Below are 21,397 nucleotides of genomic sequence, written 5' to 3'. Positions count from 1 at the left end.
CACGCTAACCCAAAACTCTGTCCACTGCACCAACTGCACAGCACGAAGAAAACGCGCTGACAGAGATAGTTACCCTACATGTGGTTACAGTGTTGTCAGATTGCCACTCTTCAACGTCCTTTTCTGCCGGATATACTCGAAGAATGAACTTTTGTGAGAGACATTTTTTTATTGCTGGCATGTGAGCAGTCGCGCTGCGACGCCCGAGTGCGCGAATTTCGCTTCACCCTGTATAAACAAGTTTTCTTTATTGTACTTCATACCAAGAGCAAACATAGTGACGTCAAAGAAGATACAAAGAATTCACACACAGAGAAAATAAAGGCATCGTTACTCCTCCACATCCTCCCCACCCTGGTTGATCTCCAATGGTACGACCAGCTGTACCGGTCGGGTGATCTCCGTTCCATCCCTGAGTCGGAGGACGAGAGTCCTCGCCTTTCCATCACTGCCAGGTCTCACTCCAGTGATGCGAGCTCGTTGCCATATGTGACGTGGACGCAGATCGTCTTGAAGCAGGACGACATCCCCCTTCCGGCACTTCGTCGATCTTCTGTCTGGTTGCCGCACCTCGTGGAAACTTCTTAGGGCGAGAAGGTACTCCTTCCACCTCTTCCAGAAGTCGTCTTGCATTTTTGCCCTTAGTCTCGCTTCTTTTCTCAGATCTGTGTTGACGCTAGGTTCTGGACCGTTGGGTAATGTTGTTAATAGTCCCCCGTTTATAAAGTGGTTTGGTGTCAGTACGTTGGGACCGTCTTGTATAATTGGTCTGCTGTTGATGGCGGCTTCTATTTCTGCCAGTATTGTTCTCAGAGTTTCCTCGTCCACTTGAGACGTGCCCAACATTTCTCTCAAGCATCGTTTTGTTGTGCCTACCATTCGTTCCCACCAGCCTCCTCCACAGGAGCAACCATATATAATTTGAAAGTCGTATGCCAAGTGGTTTGAGCGAAGTGAATGTTTATGTCATCAGGCATCACCACTTAGTTAAAACTCCTTCGGGGTGTATTGTTATTATGATCACTACTTATATGAAATTTACGACATAGGCTATAGGAGGAACAATTAGGCCTATGTGAAATTTCAACCTCGATGCCAAATGGTTTCGGAGAGATGAATACTTTTGTTGTAGGGTGGCAACTTTGATGTAACCCTGAAGTGCTGAATTTCTTTTCTAAACTTGTATTATTTAACATATAGCACATAATGGCGCAATCAGTGACTGATATTTCAACTTCATCCAGTGAACGGTTTCGGAGCAATGAATATTTTGGTTTTGAGGGTTTTATCCCCGTTTCACTCCCTTAAAGGTGGATGTGTTTGGAACCCTTCCTTAGTGGTAGCTTACGCTGTAGTAGAAATGTATTCTCAAAATTAAATTTCTTTATGTCCATTTGATGTGGCTTGGGGTTGATTGATGGTTAGTCATGACCTTGCCTTATATATATATATATATATATATATATATATATATATAGATTATGCAGTAATATTGCTTCATCTACTCTTCAAGGAGGAATACGTGAAGGGAAAGAATGGAATACTCCTACTGCGGACTTCAGTGAATGACAGTGTAAATGTTGTTCACCAATATGAAATATATTCTATTGTTTTTCGTTATGAAACTTGAAAGTCTTCACCTAAAGTACAATATTCTGCCAAGTAATAAGTTTACATTATTTTCGCTCTTCATACCATTGAAGTCAGTAACATCTTCCAATCTCAGTGCTCACAGACTTCCTCTTTTCGCTTACTCATCTATATAAATAAAATTGTAGGGGGTCTGCTGTCTGTAATTTCTTTTGTTTTGCCAATTTTTCAGATATTTATCCGTTTTAGGTCAACTCAAGACCGAATCGGTGGTTTTTACGTTTCGTGTCTGTTTGTTTGTCTGTTTGTCTGTTTGTCTGTCTGTTTGTCTGTTCCACCATCACGTCGAAACGGCTGGATAGATCTCAACCAAACTTCATATTTAGAGTATACTCATCCCGGGGAAGGATTCGATATGCACATCATTTTAAAATCTTTGAATACACGGGGGTTTATAGGAAAACCAGAATGGTTTTTCCACCATCACGTCGAAACGGCTGGATAGATCTCAACCAAACTTCATATTTAGAGTATACTCATCCCGGGGAAGGATTGAATATGCATATCATTTTAAAATCTTTGAATAGACGGGGGTTTATAGGAAAACCAAAATGGTTTTTCCACCATCACGTCGAAACGGCTGGATAGATCTCAACCAAACTTCATATTTAGAGTATACTCATACCGGGGAAGGATTGAATATGCATATCATTTTAAAATCTTTGAATAGACGGGGATTTATAGGAAAACCAGAATGGTTTTCCTCCATTTTCTCTTATACTATTGATTTTCTGTAAACTTCGTTTACCGTACGTGAAACGTCTCTTCATTATAAACAACTTTCGTTATGTTCATAATTTACCTTACTCTTCACATGACGGAGAAATTTACAATTTTCCGCTGGTACCGTGCTCTGCATTGAGTGACCGACCGACCGACAACGAACCTACAGGTTACCATGGCAACGTCTCTGACTGCATGCCAGCAGGGAAGTAACGTATTGCCATTTTCCTCATCATGCTTTTAAATTCGTGGTTGTTCCTTGGGTAGAAGACAAGAGGGGCGTCAATCGGCCTATCTGCGGGATATTGGCGGAATATCGTTGGATGTTATAACCGCCCTCGAATAGATTAAGTAATAACACCATTAGTCATCTTCTTATTATTTGCTTACCTAGGAATCACTGGACCTAAATTTCTCCTCTGTTACCGCTTTATTAAATCCATAACTCACACTAGCATAATTTATTGAGGGGCATTTGATTTTCCAATACATTCACTTGGCATTTACATATTTGTCGTTATCCGGCTGTCCTCAGTTATAATCCATTTTCTATTACTTTCAACTTTCTTAACTCTATTATTTTCTTCCTTAATTACGCCGTATGTACGCGAGTGCTACAAACTACTGGATGTATTTCCACCAAGACTCATATTTAGAATACACCTGTCCTTGATAGGTTTTAGGGCAAATATTGTTTCTAAATCCCTAAATCCTTATACGAAACCGAAACAGTGATTTTGCACTTCCACAAAATATGCACAACCAACGTTAATATAAATCTACCTGCCTTAGTAGAAATTAATTTCTAAACCTCTTTTCTCATGTGCATCATTTCGATACGAGCATTAATAAGGGAGATATCATTAACGGACCGTTTTTCTGTACAAGTCCCATCGGACTTAACTCACGAGCGGGTGCGTGTAAGGCTTATTCCTTACAACTTGAAAACTACTGAAGACATTCGAACCAAAATTTATATTTAGCATCCACCTGTCCTAAGGTAGGTTTTAAACGTAAATAATATTTCATGTTCCGGAATGGACTGGCGGTTTATAGGGAACCGAAATGGTGATTTTTACTCTTCCACAATATATACAGAACAAGACCAACCTGACTGGAAATCGACCAAACGTGATGGAATTCCACCTCTAAACCTTTTTTTCATGTGCATTTTTTCGTCAGGAGGATTAATAAGGGAGATATCATGAATGGTCAGTTTTGCAGGTTAAGTACAGCGGACATAGCCACAAAGGAGTTTTACATGGAGCAGATTCCTTATCTATATAAATCAAATCGTAACGACTGTGTGCCTCTACACTGACTATTTTGGTGAAATTTTCGTACAGCTTACCGTTTAAGGGGTAATAATGACCATCTGCATAATTTTTGGTTTAGTTTCCTGAAAGTCCTAATTTTTACCCGCCTCGCCCAAAATCCAGATTGCGGCATAATCTGCCAGAAGAAAAAAAGAAGATAATTGAAATTTAACAAAATTATACGTTTTAGCCTGTAATGAACGGAAAACATCCAAGATCATTACATTTTTCACTTTTTATTCTCGAAGAATATCGAAATATGCAGGCAATTTTAATGGTGGTGCAGACCTTCGGAAATTCCTATCACATAACGGATTGCACAATCTCCGTTCAATTTGGAAAGGTTGTAACCTTGGTCTTATGACTTTTTCCCGTATCTGTATCCCTTTTACGCTTGATTTTTCTCAATTAATCGATGTTAAGTCAGTTTGGAATTTTCACATGCATAATTCATACTTTCGATTACTTATATGAAATACAGAATCATCAAACTCTTCACGAAAATTGGCCCACCCAGTAGCCATATGTGAGCCAAATGCTATGTATGTAGCTGTCACATAATTATCCGAAAAGTAATGTAATGTGAGATAATCTTACAAAAACGTTACCCTGTTCCACGTTTCTAACTCAATCTGACCCAAGAATAGATGACATATCATAGGACCAGCCATTTAGGCCACTAAATCTGGCGTGTGTTATGGTATAATCCTTTGTCGATATGACGTACGTTTAGTAGCAGTTAATCTGTAAATGAAGGTCTACAATATTGTAAACACGCATATACTTTCGTATGTCGATCTATATATATTCACTGATGTCGATTTGTAGCGATCGAGAAAAGGTGGGTCTGCTATTGTAATCAGTACTCCCCACACCGACTTTGACTGGCAGTATGAAAGGGTTCCTTCTCCAACTCCTGTGTAACTGTCATTAGTAAGGAAGGTCTACAATTGTAATGAATAGTTCGCTTCTCGATTTGACTTACAGAAGGCAAGTGAGCATGCAGTTTTGTTTAAAACTCCCCTACCCGATTGTGTTTGGCAGTAGGCAAGGGTGCCCGCCATTATAAAGAAATGTCCTCATCTAGAATGTGACTGGCATTAGGCATAGTGGCCTGCTATTTTGATGGAAACTCACCAACTTGGTGTGACTGGCAGTAAGCTGGCTGGAAGTATGAAAATGGGCCTGGCATTATAATGATAACTGCACAACTCAATTTCGAGTGATAGTAGGGTGATTGCCTGCCATTATAATAAAAACTCCTCAACTGTAATCTGTCTGGATGTAGGAAAGGGGGGCTGCCATTTTAACGAAAACTCCCCAAATCGATTCTGTCCGCGTAGTAGGCAATAGGGCCTGGAATTATAATGTAAACTTCCCAACTCGATTGTGAATGGTAGTAGGCAAGTTAGCCTGCCGTTATATCACAAATCCGTAACAAACACTTTATATTGGAAACAACGTACGGGGGCCTCCCCATGCTCTTTCTCGGATAACGCTAAGAGACACGCAATTTTAAAACAATCTTATTTACTGCATGTACACTATTTACTTCGATATTCGAATACAATGTAGAATACCGTAGCGAAGCACGGGTACATTCGCTAGTTTCAGTATAAATTAGTTTGCGGTCTATTTTCTCCTCCTCCCCTAGAGGTGGAGGCGTAACCAATATGATAAAGCCCGCCTAGAGAAAACAAAATTTGGCCTGATCAAATAAAATGTGTACAACCTGTCAATAACAAAAGTAACAAAAACACATACATTTTGCTGTAGAAAATACAGGCAAATCAAAACTTCAACGCAATCCATACTCCTTTATAATATTAAAACTGCCGTAAAATTACAAAACTTACAAAACTAATTAATGGATTTCGTTTATAGCATTAAATATTTTGTAAGGATTGAAATACATCATAAAAAGGTATATGCTTCTACAGTATTTCTGTTTTCTTTAACTTTACTGCTCTCACATCAGAGTCCAATTAAGTTAGACTATGTGACGTTCCAAGGTGTGAATAATTTCACTGACATCATGTTCGATGTTTAGAAGGCGGAGTTCACTGAGTATGTATTGGGTCATATCATTTCTTAGATAGATCTTTATATGTTCTATTTTCGAACATAATCGTTCCATGGAAGAAACATTAACAGGTAATGTCAGAAAGAGAGAGATCACCATGCATATGTCTTGAAATTATGAATGAACGACTCTCTTTTTCTCAGCGGTTTGTGAGAGAGTGTACTTTTCATGTTATAAGACGTATCTGTACTAGGCTCAAGCAATAATAATAATAATAATAATAATAATAATAATAATAATAATAATAATAATAATAATAATAATAATAATAATAATAATAGGATATTAATAATAGGATTATTATTATTATTATTATTATTATTATTATTATTATTATTATTATTATTATTATTATTATTATTATTATTATTATTATTATTATTATTATTATTATTATTGCAGTTAGATGCAACCACTTGAAAGTTCCTCTACCTACGAACTGTACATTTTCCAACCCACTGAAGAAAAACATCATGATATCACCTTCCCCGTGCAGAATGACATTCGGTTAAAATTAACTAATTAATGATATAATAACTTTTTGCAGTGGAAGTACGTGCAGGCCTCCTTAACCGCCAGGCGTCCACCTGCATTGCATGCCTTGCATGCTCTAACGTTACGCCAATGTCTTGAGGATTACTTGTGTAACACCGTATTTTTAAGGAATTTATTTTCTATCTTTATACTTGAGTTATCAACCATGTTTCAGTTTCATACTTTGTAACCTGCACACAAAAGTCTTCAGAAAATATTTTCTAACACGTATTCATACATACATACATACATACATACATTATCATTATAGACTGTTATGCCTTTCAGCGTTCAGTCTGCAAGCCTCTGAGAATTTACTAAACGTCGCCACAATCCTCGATTTGCAACTAGTGTTGTGGCCTCATTTAGTTCTATACCTCTTATCTTTAAATCGTTAGAAACAGAGTCTAACCATCGTCGTCTTGGTCTCCCTCTACTTCTCTTACCCTCCATAACAGAGTCCATTATTCTCCTAGGTAACCTATCCTCCTCCATTCGCCTCACATGACCCCACCACCGAAGCCGGTTTATGCGTACAGCTTCATCCATCGAGTTCATTCCTAAATTAGCCTTTATCTCCTCATTCCGAGTTCCCTCCTGCCATTGTTCCCACCTGTTTGTACCAGCAATCATTCTTGCTACTTTCATGTCTGTTACTTCTAACTTATGAATAAGATATCCTGAGTCCACCCAGCTTTCGCTCCCATAAAGCAAAGTTGGTCTGAAAACAGACCGATTTAAAGATAGTTTCGTCTGGGAGCTGACTTCCTTCTTACAGAATACTGCTGATCGCAACTGCGAGCTCACTGCATTAGCTTTACTACACCTTGATTCAATCTCACTTACTATATTACCATCCTGGGAAAACACACAACCTAAATACTTGAAATTATCGACCTGTTCTAGCTTTGTATCACCAATCTGACATTCAATTCTGTTGAATTTCTTACCTACTGACATCAATTTAGTCTTCGAGAGGCTAATTTTCATACCATACTCATTGCACCTATTTTCAAGTTCCAAGATGTTAGACTGCAGGCTTTCGGCACAGTCTGCCATTAAGACCAAGTCGTCAGCATAGGCCAGGCTGCTTACTACATTTCCACCTAACTGAATCCCTCCCTGCCATTTTATACCTTTCAGCATATGATCCATGTAAACTACAAACAGCAAAGGTGAAAGATTACAGCCTTGTCTAACTCCTGTAAGTACCCTGAACCAAGAACTCATTCTGCCATCAATTCTCACTGAAGCCCAATTGTCAACATAAATGCCTTTGATTGATTTTAATAATCTACCTTTAATTCCATAGTCCCCCAGTATAGCGAACATATTTTCCCTCGGTACCCTGTCATATGCTTTCTCCAGATCTACGAAACATAAACACAACTGCCTATTCCTCTCGTAGCATTTTTCAATTACCTGGCGCATACTGAAAATCTGATCCTGACAGCCTCTCTGTGGTCTGAAACCACACTGGTTTTCATCCAACTTCCTCTCAACGACTGATCGCACCCTCCCTTCCAAGATGCCTGTGAATACTTTGCCTGGTATACTAATCAATGAGATACCTCGATAGTTGTTGCAATCCTTCCTGTTCCCTTGCTTATAGATAGGTGCAATTACTGCTTTTGTCCAATCTGAAGGTACCTTACCAACACTCCACGCTAATTTGACTACTCTATGAAGCCATTTCATCCCTGCCTTCCCACTATACTTCACCATTTCAGGTCTAATTTCATCTATTCCTGCTGCCTTATGACAATGGAGTTTATTTACTATCCTTTCCACTTCCTCAAGCATAATTTCACCAACATCATTTTCCTCCTCCCCAAGAGCTTGACTGTTTGCAACACCACCATGATGATTTCCTTTTACATTGAGAAGATGTTCAAAATATTCCCTCCACCTTTCCAGTGATTCCCTGGGATCTGTTATGAGTTCACCTGAATTACTCAAAACACTGTTCATTTCCTTTTTCCCTCCCTTCCTAAGATTCTTTATTACTGTCCAGAAAGGTTTTCCTGCTTCTTTACCTAGCCTTTCCAGGTTATTACCAAAATCTTCCCATGACTGCTTTTTGGATTCAACAACTATTTGTTTCGCACTGTTTCTACGTACAAAGCCCTGTCTGCCTCAGCCCTTGTTTGGAGCCATTTCTGATAAGCCTTCTTTTTACGTTTACAAGCTGCTCTCACTTGATCATTCTACCAAGATGTTCGCCTTTTCCCATCTTTACACACAGTTGTTCCTAGGCATTCCCTTGCTGTTTCTACTACAGCATCCCTGTATGCCACCCATTCACTTTCTATATCCTGAACCTGCTTACTGTCTACTGTTCGAAACTTCTCACTAATCATATCCATGTACTTCTGTCTAATTTCCTCGTCCTGGAGATTTTCTACCCTTATTCGTTTGCAGACAGATTTCACTTCCTCTTCCCTAGGCCTAGAGATACTTAGTTCACTACAGATCATATAGTGGTCTGTATCATCGAAAAATCCGCGAAAAACTCGTACATTCCTAACAGATTTCCTGAATTCAAAGTCTGTTAAGATATAGTCTATTATGGATCTGGTACCCCCAGCCTCCCATGTGTAGCGGTGAATAGCCTTATGCTTGAAGAATGTATTCTTAACAGCTAAACCCTTACTAGCACAGAAGTCCAGCAAACGCTTCCCATTCCCATTAGCTTCCATATCTTCCCCACATTTACCAATTACCCTTTCGTATCCTTCAGTTCTATTCCCAACTCTCGCATTGAAATCGCCCATTAGCACTATTCTATCCTTTCTGTTGACCCTGACCACGATGTCACTCAATGCTTCATAAAACTTGTCAACTTCATCCTCATCTGCACCCTCACATGGTGAATACACGGACACAATTCTTGTCCTAATTCCTCCCACAGACAAATCTACCCACATCATTCGCTCACTTACGTGCCTAACAGAAACTATGTTGCGTGCAATGGTATTCCTGATAAAGAGCCCTACCCCAGACTCTGCCCTTCCCTTTCTAACACCCGTCAAGTACACTTTATAATCTCCTATCTCTTCCTCCTTATCTCCCCTTACCCGAATATCACTTACTCCTAGCACATCCAGATGCATCCTCTTTGCTGACTCAGCAAGTTCTACCTTCTTTCTTCCATAAGCTCCATTAATATTGATAGCTCCCCATCGAATTCCATTTCGTTCGCCAAGTTGTTTCCAAGGAGTCCCTCGCCTGTCAAATGGGAGTGGGACTCCATTACTCCCATAGGTCCGAGGCTTGCTTAAAGTGTTCTGAGCTCGGTAAATTCATGAAGCAGGATGCTGCCCTACTTGCACATAGTCCAAGTGAGGATCTCTCCTCTAACGGGTTATGGACCACCGGTGAATTGTGTAGTCCTAGCCGCCTGAGCACAAGGAGGGCCACGACTCAGAATATGTCCGAGATGCCCACTCCCATTCCATAGCAACTGGTATCCCGACTCTCAGGACCACTTACTAGGCCACTCAGCCGTTGCCCATGGTTCACGAACTAGGACGTGACTACAGTAACCCACAAACATGAACCATCACGTATTCATATATTTTAAAAATCTAGTTTTCCGATTTGGTTCTCTAATTTTAAGTTTTCGTTACTTCCACTGGCATATATGGTATTAGTTTGCTTCCCAAGAAGCATAACGAATGTTCTTCCTTTCGGATTGCATTTTATTACCTGATAAAACGTGTCTTAGTGTTCAGTTATATATATTCCATTGTTGCTGTTTTATTTTATACATCTTGGAGTTTTATTAAGCCTACCAAACTGCAATTAAGCAATTGAAGCATTACTCATAAATGTTACTGAAAGATGATTTATATCTGTGATAAATGAACTGTAGGAGAAATTGTTTGCATTTATGTTATGTAAGTCATAGTCACGTGCCCCAAAATAGCTTCTAGTTTTAGTTGAGAATTCTCCCTCCGCATCCAAACCGGCCATATAAAGAAATAAGAAGATTTGAAGACGAAGCAAAAGAAAAGTTTCCGGAGTTCTTTAATCAAGACGAGGGCCTAAGAAAATGGTCGATGTCTTCTATTATCATCCAAGTTGTAGAGCACAAAGATTGGATCATTGTGCTGTTAGCTCCAGGGAGTCCTGATGTCATTCGGAGAATGTTCCTCTATCTCATCTCGTTCAGAGATTCTGCTTTATAAACCTCGATGATACTCAGCGTAGCATAGGACGTACGCACATAAAAACCCTCGCCGCAAGCTGAAATTCAATCACACTATTTAAGTTTCTGAAATCATTTACGGACTTCAATAACTAGAAGTTTCCTTGGTGGAAGTAGCACTTTAATTATTTTTATTCGGGTCAGATCTCACTGTATGATGAACCAATCCTTTATGATATGGTTTAGATTTATGTACTATGGTGATACAAAATATAACTAGAGGACTGAATTGAATACGGAAGCAAAAATCTAATTTCCTTGCATGAGCTTTTAAAATTTTAGCTGATTAATAGTTTTGTAGTTTTGTTATTAATATTGCTGAAATTTATACAAATTGCGTATGCATCCCATTATATATACAGTGTTGGGTTTATGTTGTAATACTGGTTGTACAATAAATATTGAGATCCAAAGGCTCGCTATCTCCTAGAGGGTGCTACGTAGTATTTCTGGGGTCGTTGGATGTTTTTCTTGACCTTGATTATTATTTATACAGAAAATTCTATAAAAATTTTATAATATTGTCATTTTAATTTTGAAATAACATGCATATTACTCGATGTTAGACAATTAATAAAATTAAACAAATTAAACAACAATAAAATAACGACTTAACATGATAGAAATATGGCATTCGGGTTTATAAACCTCGCAAGCAGCTCCTGCCACCGATATCAAGAATATCCAGCTGGACAAGACAACCGAAGGAGCAGACGAACAAGTCGCCGCTGCCAGAAAAACCAAAACCAATCCTCCCCCTCCTACCATAAGTACCATCTCTCAAACCCAAACCCCAGCCACCCAACAGCAAGAAACGCAAACTTCCCCGGATACTCAGGATATTGACACGCAAACCATTCCAATTCCCCCACCCCTCCCACCCCCATTCACTATCAATAAATCAACCCAATCAACTCACGTCATTACTCAGCCTCAAACCACAACCTCAAGTCAAGAAACCTCTCTCAAACAGCAAAGAAAGCCAAAACATACCCGAAGCTCAAACCAAGTTCCTCCTCCAACACCACATCCCAAAACAAAAACCCAGCCTCGACCTCCTCATCCCTCATTAACAATACTCTGCTACAATTGCCTCAAACTGAATCACCATGCCGCCAAGTGTAAAAATGCAACCAGATGTAACCGGTGTGGTGGCTCTCACCATCACTCCGAATGCCAGGTACTCCGGGACCAGGCGACCTGCGCGAACTGCCACGGCAATCACGCAGCGTCGTTCCCTGGCTGTCCGTATTTTAAGAAGGCAATTAAACAGGAACAGCACAAAACTGCACTACATAAGCCACAGACAACACCTAACATTCAACCTAACACACCTCAGCCTCTTCTCACCACCCCTGCCCCTCCACGGTCACGCCAAACAATAGTCTCCTCACCCTCATCCTCAGCTTACCCCAATATCATATTCAGTCCAATTCAGGGCCCCCTCGGTGGATTGAGTAGCCGAGACCCTGAGAAACTCTGATCAGCACCCCCCGCCCCCCTTCCCAATCCAAATCAAGAGCAAGAACTATCAAGTCTAAAGTCCTTACTTCCTAAACTGAAACACAAACACCTAAGATGAAGCACTGGTCACGGGAGACGAGGCGGTGCACATGTTTTATATGCTGCCAATAACGAAGCTTTCACACCATCCGTCAAACTTATTTGCATTTAAATTTTAAAATTTAATTAAATAATGAGACGTTATTTTTTCGCGATGTAGCCACTGCAAACTTTCAAACGCAACCAGGCGTGGTTAGCTACTGCATTCCAGTACTACCACATCGCTACACTAAATTCGCTGTGCCAGTCATTTCACAGAATGTCATGCCACCCCCTGGCTACACTTACACAAAAGACACCACCAACACAAAATATCACATATCAAACTGATAAAAACACATTAAACGTTACTAAATACAAAATTGAAACATCAAATTAACTAAAACACACTTACAGACCGACAGAGGAGTGCCAGGAGCGCACCGGTATCGGTACCTCACATACCACCTATCTCTTCGGAGATAGGTGCACAGATACCCAGCGTAGCATAGAGCGTATCCATATACAAATCCTCGCTGTAAGCTGAAATTCAATCACACAATTCAAGTTTCAAGGGTTAGTTTGTGAAATTTCAGCAGTACTGCCATCTTGAAGAAATTAGTGGCAGCAGAAAATAAAGGGCACACTTCAACTGAACAAAAATGAGTGTAATATTTTTATTAATTAATTTTTGAGGTTCTAGAGCACATGCTTAACACGTAAAAACGTAATTTTGCGGCGAAACGTTAGAGTTTCAGAAAAAATACCCATGGCATTCTATTTATTTTGGTTAATGGGGGTTGAAACATTCGTAATTTCAGTAAACACTTGCATAATTAATGTTAATCCTTTAAACTGCATTTTCGTATCGTATATTACATGTCTTAGTGTTCAGTTATATGTATTCCATTTTTGTTGTTTCAGTTTATGTATCTTGAATTTGTATTGAGTGTACTTACCAAACTGCAGTTATTGAGCAATATAAATATTTAATGTTATTGAATGATGCTTTGTGTCTATAATAAAGGACGAACGGACAGACAACATTTCATTGATAAGTAACGAGTTAATATTTTAGTTATAAAGTAAGCGTGATACTTAATATTGTTTTCTTCAAACTAGTTTTGGAATTTCTGATTCATATTTTCTAATAAGCGTAGCGAGTTCATTGTTAAGTGGTAGAGGTGGGGGTGATTATAGTTTTAAGAGGAAGTAAGATCATGGTTAAATGAAAGTCTCACAACACACTGTGGCTGGATTCTACACTCCATAAATCCAAACTTCAAGCAGCAACCATATTTTCTAAACTTTTCCAAAATCATGGAGGTTGAGAAAAGGATCAAACTTTTTTTTCTGACACTACCCCTCATAAGAAGTCAGTCCAATGTTAAGAGGATGCCTACTCAAGGCGGCAAACACATATATGGTCCATTCGAAACGATGTGGGTTATATTCCCCGTTCGGAAGTCGAATTCTTTAGAGATAAGACTGCCAAATTAGGATAGGTCTGAACCTAGCGTTCATTAAGTCTACATCAAAATGAGAACCAAATGAATGTCTGGATGTAAAGGTGGCCGGGCATAGGGATAACCAGTTAGTGGCCAGGTTACGACGAGTAGAAGCCTTCTTGTTATAGATCAACTCCTCCACGAACTTTCATGGTCAATACAGAGAAGACTATGCTTTACGTTACTACTATGTATGACTTTAGTGGTGAGATGTAGTGTTTACAGTACACTATGTCTTCTGGTTTGGGCTAGAATAAATTTGTTACTTTCATTGACCTGTCTCAGTATCATCCTTGGCTTTGACAATATGAAATTGACCGAGGTATGAGCGATGCCAATATTACCATTACTTATGCAGCCAGTCCCTGACATGAATGGTGTGAAAATATCGCTCATAGGGTCGGTTGGTGAATGCATTTCAGTGGGTTTGTCAGACTGATATGTAATAGAAACTTCTGGCCCGATGAGGAAAGCACCGGGAAACTACCGCAGTCCTTACTTCCCTAGTATGCCACTTGAGTGACACCTAGGTTACCTATGACAGCTGTTGGCGAAGTTGTGGAGGATGAAATGAGCTTACGGGCTGAATACACATCATACATGTACTACTACGTAAGGCTTTGAGAAACAAACAGGCTGAACAAAGAGCAACATCAAGGACTGGCTGATACGGAAGGTACGCCAAATATAGTTTAAGATGCTGCTAACATGTTAAGTTAATGAATGACGTTATTATGTTGTTGCTTTCAAGAGGGTGAGAACAACCATCGCATACATAGGGGCCCTATATAAAATAGAAAGTGTATAAATGGCTAATATCCGTAGCTATGCACAACAAAATACAACATCTGTAATAGGGATAGAATTTTCAGTTAATGGTGGCCGTTATTTCGTGGTTACTTTCAAGACGGTGGGAACAACTTGTGTTCGCAGATAGAATAGAAAGTGTGTAAGTGACTAATCCATGTTGTCATGAACAACAGAATAAATTATACTGATGGCCTTCTTTTAAAACCTCGTATGTCCCAATCCTCTTCCTAACCACTATACTCCTTGAGAACTAATCATGCCTCCCAGACACATATTTATATGCCGTCTGTCAGAATAATTTTTCGTTGTATTCATTTTCATATGCTAATGTCTAAAGGAGAATTGACTTTTACGTACCGTACTGTATGGATGTTGTTTGCATGGCGAATTTACGTACTTCCACAGAATAATGTAGCCTATTTAAGGTTCATTTTCCTTTACACGTTAACATAGGAAAATGAACACACCGAAAATTATTCCAATGGATTGCTATACGTACTGTACAGTAAATATGTGGCTGGTAGGCGTGACCGGTCTTAAGGAATAAAATGGGTAGAAAGAGCATTAGGACATACGATGTTTTAAAGGAATACCATCAATATGTAGTAGATATGGAATACTGAGTTCAATATTTGCTTCTTTGCACTTACCTTTTACGCTAGGGAAATTGTTCAAAAGATTACACACTCTTTCTGCACTGAATATAAGTATCATGATATAATCATCTTAATGTGTGTTCCTTCAACGGCGACAAAAATATCAACTGTCAAGAAATCTACAAGATGAGATAGTCGTCTCAATGATCAAATAATCCGTCTTCTCGATTTTTCGAAATCATTTATATGGAGTTCATGACATTTAACATGGTTAATTATAACACATAAGCCTATGTATATTTTTAAAATTCATGTGATTTATGATCCTTCATACCTTTACTGTGTATTATTCTGTGTCAGGACCTGATCCGGTGGGTGATGTCACAGCGCGATGCAGGCTGATAACTAAGAGGGCGCTTCGTAACTTTACATGATCTTCCGCTGGCTACGTGTCCAGGCTTAACCTTATAGACCTCGGGTTCTACCCTAGACCAAAAGGCATAATGGTGTAACCGTAGGGACCCTAGTTCGAAGCACGTGTCCAAGCTTAACCTCACAGATCCCAGGGTCGACCCTAGACCCAAGGGCGTTAACCTTAGAGACCTAAGTTCGATGCCGAGGCTAACAGCATAACAGTGCTGGCATAAGCTCACACTGACCACGCGTTAACCTAACGTTACCCTTCCTTAAACTAGCTTGGGCATAATTTTACATGCTGGCTAAGAATGCTGGCTTAGCCTCACGCTGACCAGGCATTAACCTAACCGGTTGCTTTTCTCTACACGAGCTTAGTGGCTAAGCGTTGTACTAATAGGACTGGGGAGATGGTGTAAGACTTAATACATATGCTTTATTCATAGGGGCGTAACGTCGGAAGGCAACCTCAGGAGCTTGGAGCTGAACTCGGAAGAAGATGGCGGCTACACATGGGACTAGGGGCATGGTGTAAGGATTAATACACGACAGGGGCCGTAACGTTGGAAGCTGAACTCAGAAAAATATGGAGCCAGGGGCTAGGGAGTTAATGTAAACCTTAATACGTATGCTTTATTCACATGTTGAACAAAAGTAACATTAGTAAAAATATCTAACCTACACAGAGATCGAATTTAGGACTCCCTTGAACAAAAGAAGAACGGACATCAAACTTGGAACTCTCTTAGACTGAGGCTCAATATAACCGGCAAAAAGTTCATTGTTTCCACAAATTCGCGACTCGTACTGAATACTCATCATGCTTACCCAGTAAGAAATATAATCTGGTGCCTGAATTTAGTTCCGAAAGAGTTCGCTTATTATCAGAATAACCAAATAAAGAATAAAATCCCCGACCCTGCTGGGATGCCCTTCCCTGCACCCTGGCTAAAAGTGCAGGCTTAATCTTCCGCTGATAACGCGTTAGCCTAACTTAAGCACCCCGGACTTGGAGCTAAACTTGGGACAAGATGCCACTTATAAGGCTTAATACGTATTCTTTATTCATTGGGCAGTAACATGGGAAAGCGACTTAAGGGAACTTGAAGCTGAACTTGGAACAAGATGATGATGATGATGATGATGATGATGATGATGATGATGCTTCGAGAGCCAAAGGTGCTTCCCAATGTTACGAAGTTAAGCTTGGAGTTAAATCTGTGCCTGCACTTAGGAGGAGGAGGAGGACGTAGTCATACGCTAGTAAGTCCATGATGAGGATGCGTGGGAGGAGGAAGAAGACTTACGTGTATGAGGAGGAGGTACACGAACAAGCTTTTAACGTACAGTCAAGCTTGTTTAGTACCCAAGTAAAGAAGCCACGGGTTCTATTCCTAGGCGGGTCAGCAATTTTTTTTAATTTCTTGTAACTCGAAGGTTGCGTGTATTTGAATTTAACGCACGCTTCCAACGCGCAATTATACCTTTAGCATGCTACTCAGCAGTCCAAAGGGAAGAGCGCTGGGTTCCATTTCCTTTCATGTGTCGCGTGAACATTTTTTCGGTTCTGAATAGAAATTTTAATCTCTAAGCGATGTCAACGATATTGTAACCTACTATAAGACTCTAGAGTTCAAATCTATAAGCAAGAAATGTTAAAATTAAAAAATTAGTGTTCCAAACACTGAAAATTAATAGCACGTTACGCATCAGTTCATACGCTAGCGTAATGCACTCCGCAGTCGCTTAGCTTCGAGGCTTAAAGATTACGCCCATTATTACGCCCCTTTGAATAAAGCATATGTATTACGCCTTTTACCATCTCCAAAGTCCCATGTGTAGCCTCCATCTTGTGTTTCAAGTTTAGCTTCCACCAATCTCAGCATGAAAGCCCCCTCTACTACTTTTTTCAGAAGCGGATTGGACCTGTTAGGTTACACTAGTCTTCGGTCACCGAGCTCGATAGCTGCAGTCGCTTAAGGGCGGCCAGTATTCAGTATTCGGGGGATAGTAGGTTCTAACCCCACGTCGGCAGCTCTGAAAATGGTTTTCCGTGGTTTCCTATTTTCACACCAGGCAAATGCTGGGGCTGTACCTTAATTAAAGCCACGGCCGCTTCCTTCCCACTCCTAGTCCTTTCTGTCCTATCGTCGCCATAAGACCTATCTGTGTCGGTGCGACGTAAAGCAACTAGCAAAAAAGCCTTCGGTCAAAGAAAAATCTAGTATTCGGTTTCTTGGTTATGTTGAGCTTCAGTCTAAGAGAGTACCAAGTTCGATGTCCGTTCTTCTTTTGTTTAAGGGAGCCCTAGACTCGACCTCATTGTAGGTTATATATTTTGACTAATGTTACTTTTGTTCAACCTATGAATAAGGCATATGTATTAAGGCTTACACTATTTCCCTAGCCTCCTCCCGCCATTGTTTCCTAAGTTCAGCTTCGAACGTTAGGGCCCCTATGAATAAAGCACATGTATGAAGCCTTACACCATAACCCTATTTCTATGTGTAGTCGCCATCTTACTCCGAGTTCAGCTTCCAGCGTCACGACCCCTATGAATAAAGTACATGTATTAAGCCTTACGCCATCTCCCTAGTCCCATGTGTAGCCGCCATATTTTTCCAAGTTCAGCTCCAAGTCCGGGGAAGTTAACTTAGTTTAAAGCGTGTTCAGTGGAAGATTTAGCCTGCGCCTTTAGCCATAGTGTAGAGAAGGGCAACCAGTTAGGTTTACGCCTGGTTAGCGTAAGGTTAATCCTGCACTTTAAGGCGGTTAGTCCGAGTATCGAACTAAAATTCTGTTAAGTTTACACTATGTTACGGTTAGCCAGGGAGGGGTGGTTCAGCTTTGAGCCCCAAAGATACTTCCAAAATGTTTTGCCCCCCTACGAGTAAAGTATATTTATTAAGCCATACACTATCTTCCTAGTCCCACGTGCAGCCACTATTTTCTTCCTAGTTCAGCTCTAAGCCCCGAAGTCACCTTCCGATACTACGCCCCCTATGAATTATGCATAAGTATTGAGCCTTATAGCCGCCATCTTGGTCCAAGTTCAGCTTCAAGCTCCTTAAGTCGCTTTCCGATGTTACGCCCCTATGAATATAGCATACGTATTAATCCTTATAAATGCCATCTTCTATCAAGGTTAGCTCCAAGCCCTGGGAGATTAAGTTAGACTAACACGTGCTCAGCGGATGTTTAAGGCTGCACTTTCAGCCGGGGTAAAGGGAAGGGCATTCCAGCTGGGTCGGTGATTTTTTCTTATACATTTATTTGATAACACGCAATCTTCTGCGGGACTAAATTCAGGCACCAGATTATTTTTCTTATTGGGTACGCATGTTGAGTATTCAGTACGAGTCGCGACCTTCTGGAAACAATAAACTTTTTGCCGGTTATGTTGAGCTGCAGTCCAAGAGAGATCCAAGTTCGATGTCCGTTCTTCTTTTATTCAAGGGAGTCCTACACTCGATCTCTGTGTAGGTTAGATATTTGCAACCTACGAATAAAGCATATGTATTAAGGCTTTCACTATTTCCTGCGGGCACCTTTTTTTTTTTTTTTTTGAGTTCAGCTTCCAACGTTGCGGCCCCTATGAGTGAAACACATGTGTTAAGCCTTGCACACCATATCCCTAGTCCTATGTCTAGCCACTATCTTGTTCCGAGTTCAGCTCCAAACTCATGAGGTTACCTTCCAACGCCCCTATGAATAAGGTATATCTATTAAGTCGTACATCATCTCCCCAGTCCTAAAAGTACAACGCGTATCCCTAAGCTCGTGTAGGGGAGGGTAACCGGCTAGGTTAACGCCTGGTCAGCGTGAGGCTAAGCCAGCACTCTTGGCTGGCATGTAATGTTACGCCCGCGCGAATGTAAGGAAGGGTGACTGGTTGAATTAGCATCCATAGGTCTAGGGCAGAACCCGGCTTCTGTGAGCTTGAGCTTGGACACGTGCTTCGAACTAGTGTCTCTACGGTTAATGCCCTTAAGCCTGGAGTCTAATCCGGAGGTCTGCAACGTTAAGTCTAGACACGTGCTTCGAACTAGGGTCCCTGCGGTTAACGCCTTTAGGTCTAGGGTAGAACCTGAGGTCTGTAAGCTTAAGCCAGGACACGTAGCCAGCGCGTAAGGTCATATGATGTTACGAGCGCTGTTTAGCTAGCCACCTGCATCTCGCTGTGACGTCGCCCACCGAATCAAGCATCCTCCACGGGCCACCGGTTACCGGTTGCCGCAGAACTCTCCAAGTATACTACTAGCGTTATTCGACAGCAGTAGTCTATGCACCAACACCGTGTTTCACCCTCTTCTTACACCACCATCATCATCCCCCATATCCCCACGCGCAGGTTGCCCATGACCGTCAAATAGAAAGATCTGTACTAGACGAGTCCTCGGACATTCCCGGCGCTAAAATTCATGCGATAAATAAATTTATACTTTGTCATATTGAAATAATATCCCTCACGAGCACCAACATGTTTTAACTTTGCCATAGTAGCACCCGCAGTAAAAAAAACGAGAACTCATTGTGTGAACGGATTAGAATGATGACTGAGTTAAATTATTATTATTATTATTATTATTATTATTATTATTATTATTATTATTATTATTATTATTATTATTTACTATTCATTAATTATTAGAACATAGCATGTTTTAAAATGTCTTCAGTACTAGGCAACACATAAGTTTCCTTTAATTAGTGAAGAGTGAAGAATACAGTTTATCACAACCATTTATACCTAGGCCTGTAATTTTGCAATACCAGTCTAGGAATATAATTTAACTTATTCCTAACGAATAGTAATTTTGTCAATTTCAGTAGAGTAAATGAAGTTTTGTCGTAAACACGCAATGTTAGGCCTATATTCGTTTGAGAAAATACATGAGATTAATGTTGACACTTACGTTCAGTAACTACCGCTAAGGAGAGTTCGTTGACCATAATTGTATTCCCTGGTGATGTCCTTGGAGTGAGTTCTAGGAACGTATTGTGATTCCCACAGGAAATGAACACACGGCAAAAGTTTGGAAATGTTGCTCCCTTGAGCGTTACTGTAGTTGAGTTCGGTCAGCGGAATGGAACATCACACACACGCGCGCGCAGACAATGTTTCTTAGAGAAATCTATCTGTTGTTACACATTCATTAAATTTAAACTGTTGACATTTCTCTATGTTCATGTGGAATGAAATTGTACAAACAGTACTCAGAGCCGCAGAGTGCATCGTCCCTTAACAGGTAAGGAATCGTAAGTGACATGTCCTAAACTTTACAGGAGACACAAAAATACTGATATAATTTATGTTTAACCCTGGAGGAGCACCTTTATTTTACAGAAATATCTATGGTATGCTGGGGGTACTGAGTATCCCAGAAGAGAAACATAACTCTGTCATATTCAGATTATGTGTTACTAAAATCTTCAAATATAAATGCTTGTGGCACAGCATACATGAAAATAACTATGCGAATATTTTAAAAAATGTTGCAGATATTTCAAGTCTTTTGTAGACCTCCATTCTTTGATCATAGTCACCATTTTCACTTCTCATAATCACAACAAAACACCAAGCTATGATAATAATAATTTCGTGTGGCTATTTCTAGCCGAGTGCAGCCCTTGTAAGGCAGACCTCGGATGAGGGTGGGCGGCATCTGCCGTGTGTAGGTAACTGCGTTTTATTGTGGTGGAGGATAGTGTTATGTGTGGTGTGTGAGTTGCAGGGATGTTGGGGACAGCACACACACCCAGCCCCCGGGCCATTGGAATTAACCAATTAAGGTTAAAATCCCCGACCCGGCCGGGAATCGAACCCGGGGCCCTCTGAACCAAAGGCCAGTGCGCTGACCATTCAGCCAACGAGTCGGACACCAAGCTATGATGTTTACACACGATGTTCTTGCATTCTGAGCACACCACAGTTATCTTTGTGTCCCTAGACCTTGGGCACACGGAGCACCTCTCGGACGATCTATTGGATGTTGATGGCTGAGTTTTGC

This window comes from Anabrus simplex, chromosome 3 (genome assembly GCF_040414725.1).
Source record: "Anabrus simplex isolate iqAnaSimp1 chromosome 3, ASM4041472v1, whole genome shotgun sequence".
Taxonomy (NCBI): domain Eukaryota; kingdom Metazoa; phylum Arthropoda; class Insecta; order Orthoptera; family Tettigoniidae; genus Anabrus; species Anabrus simplex.
Note: the sequence above shows the minus strand (reverse complement) of the source record.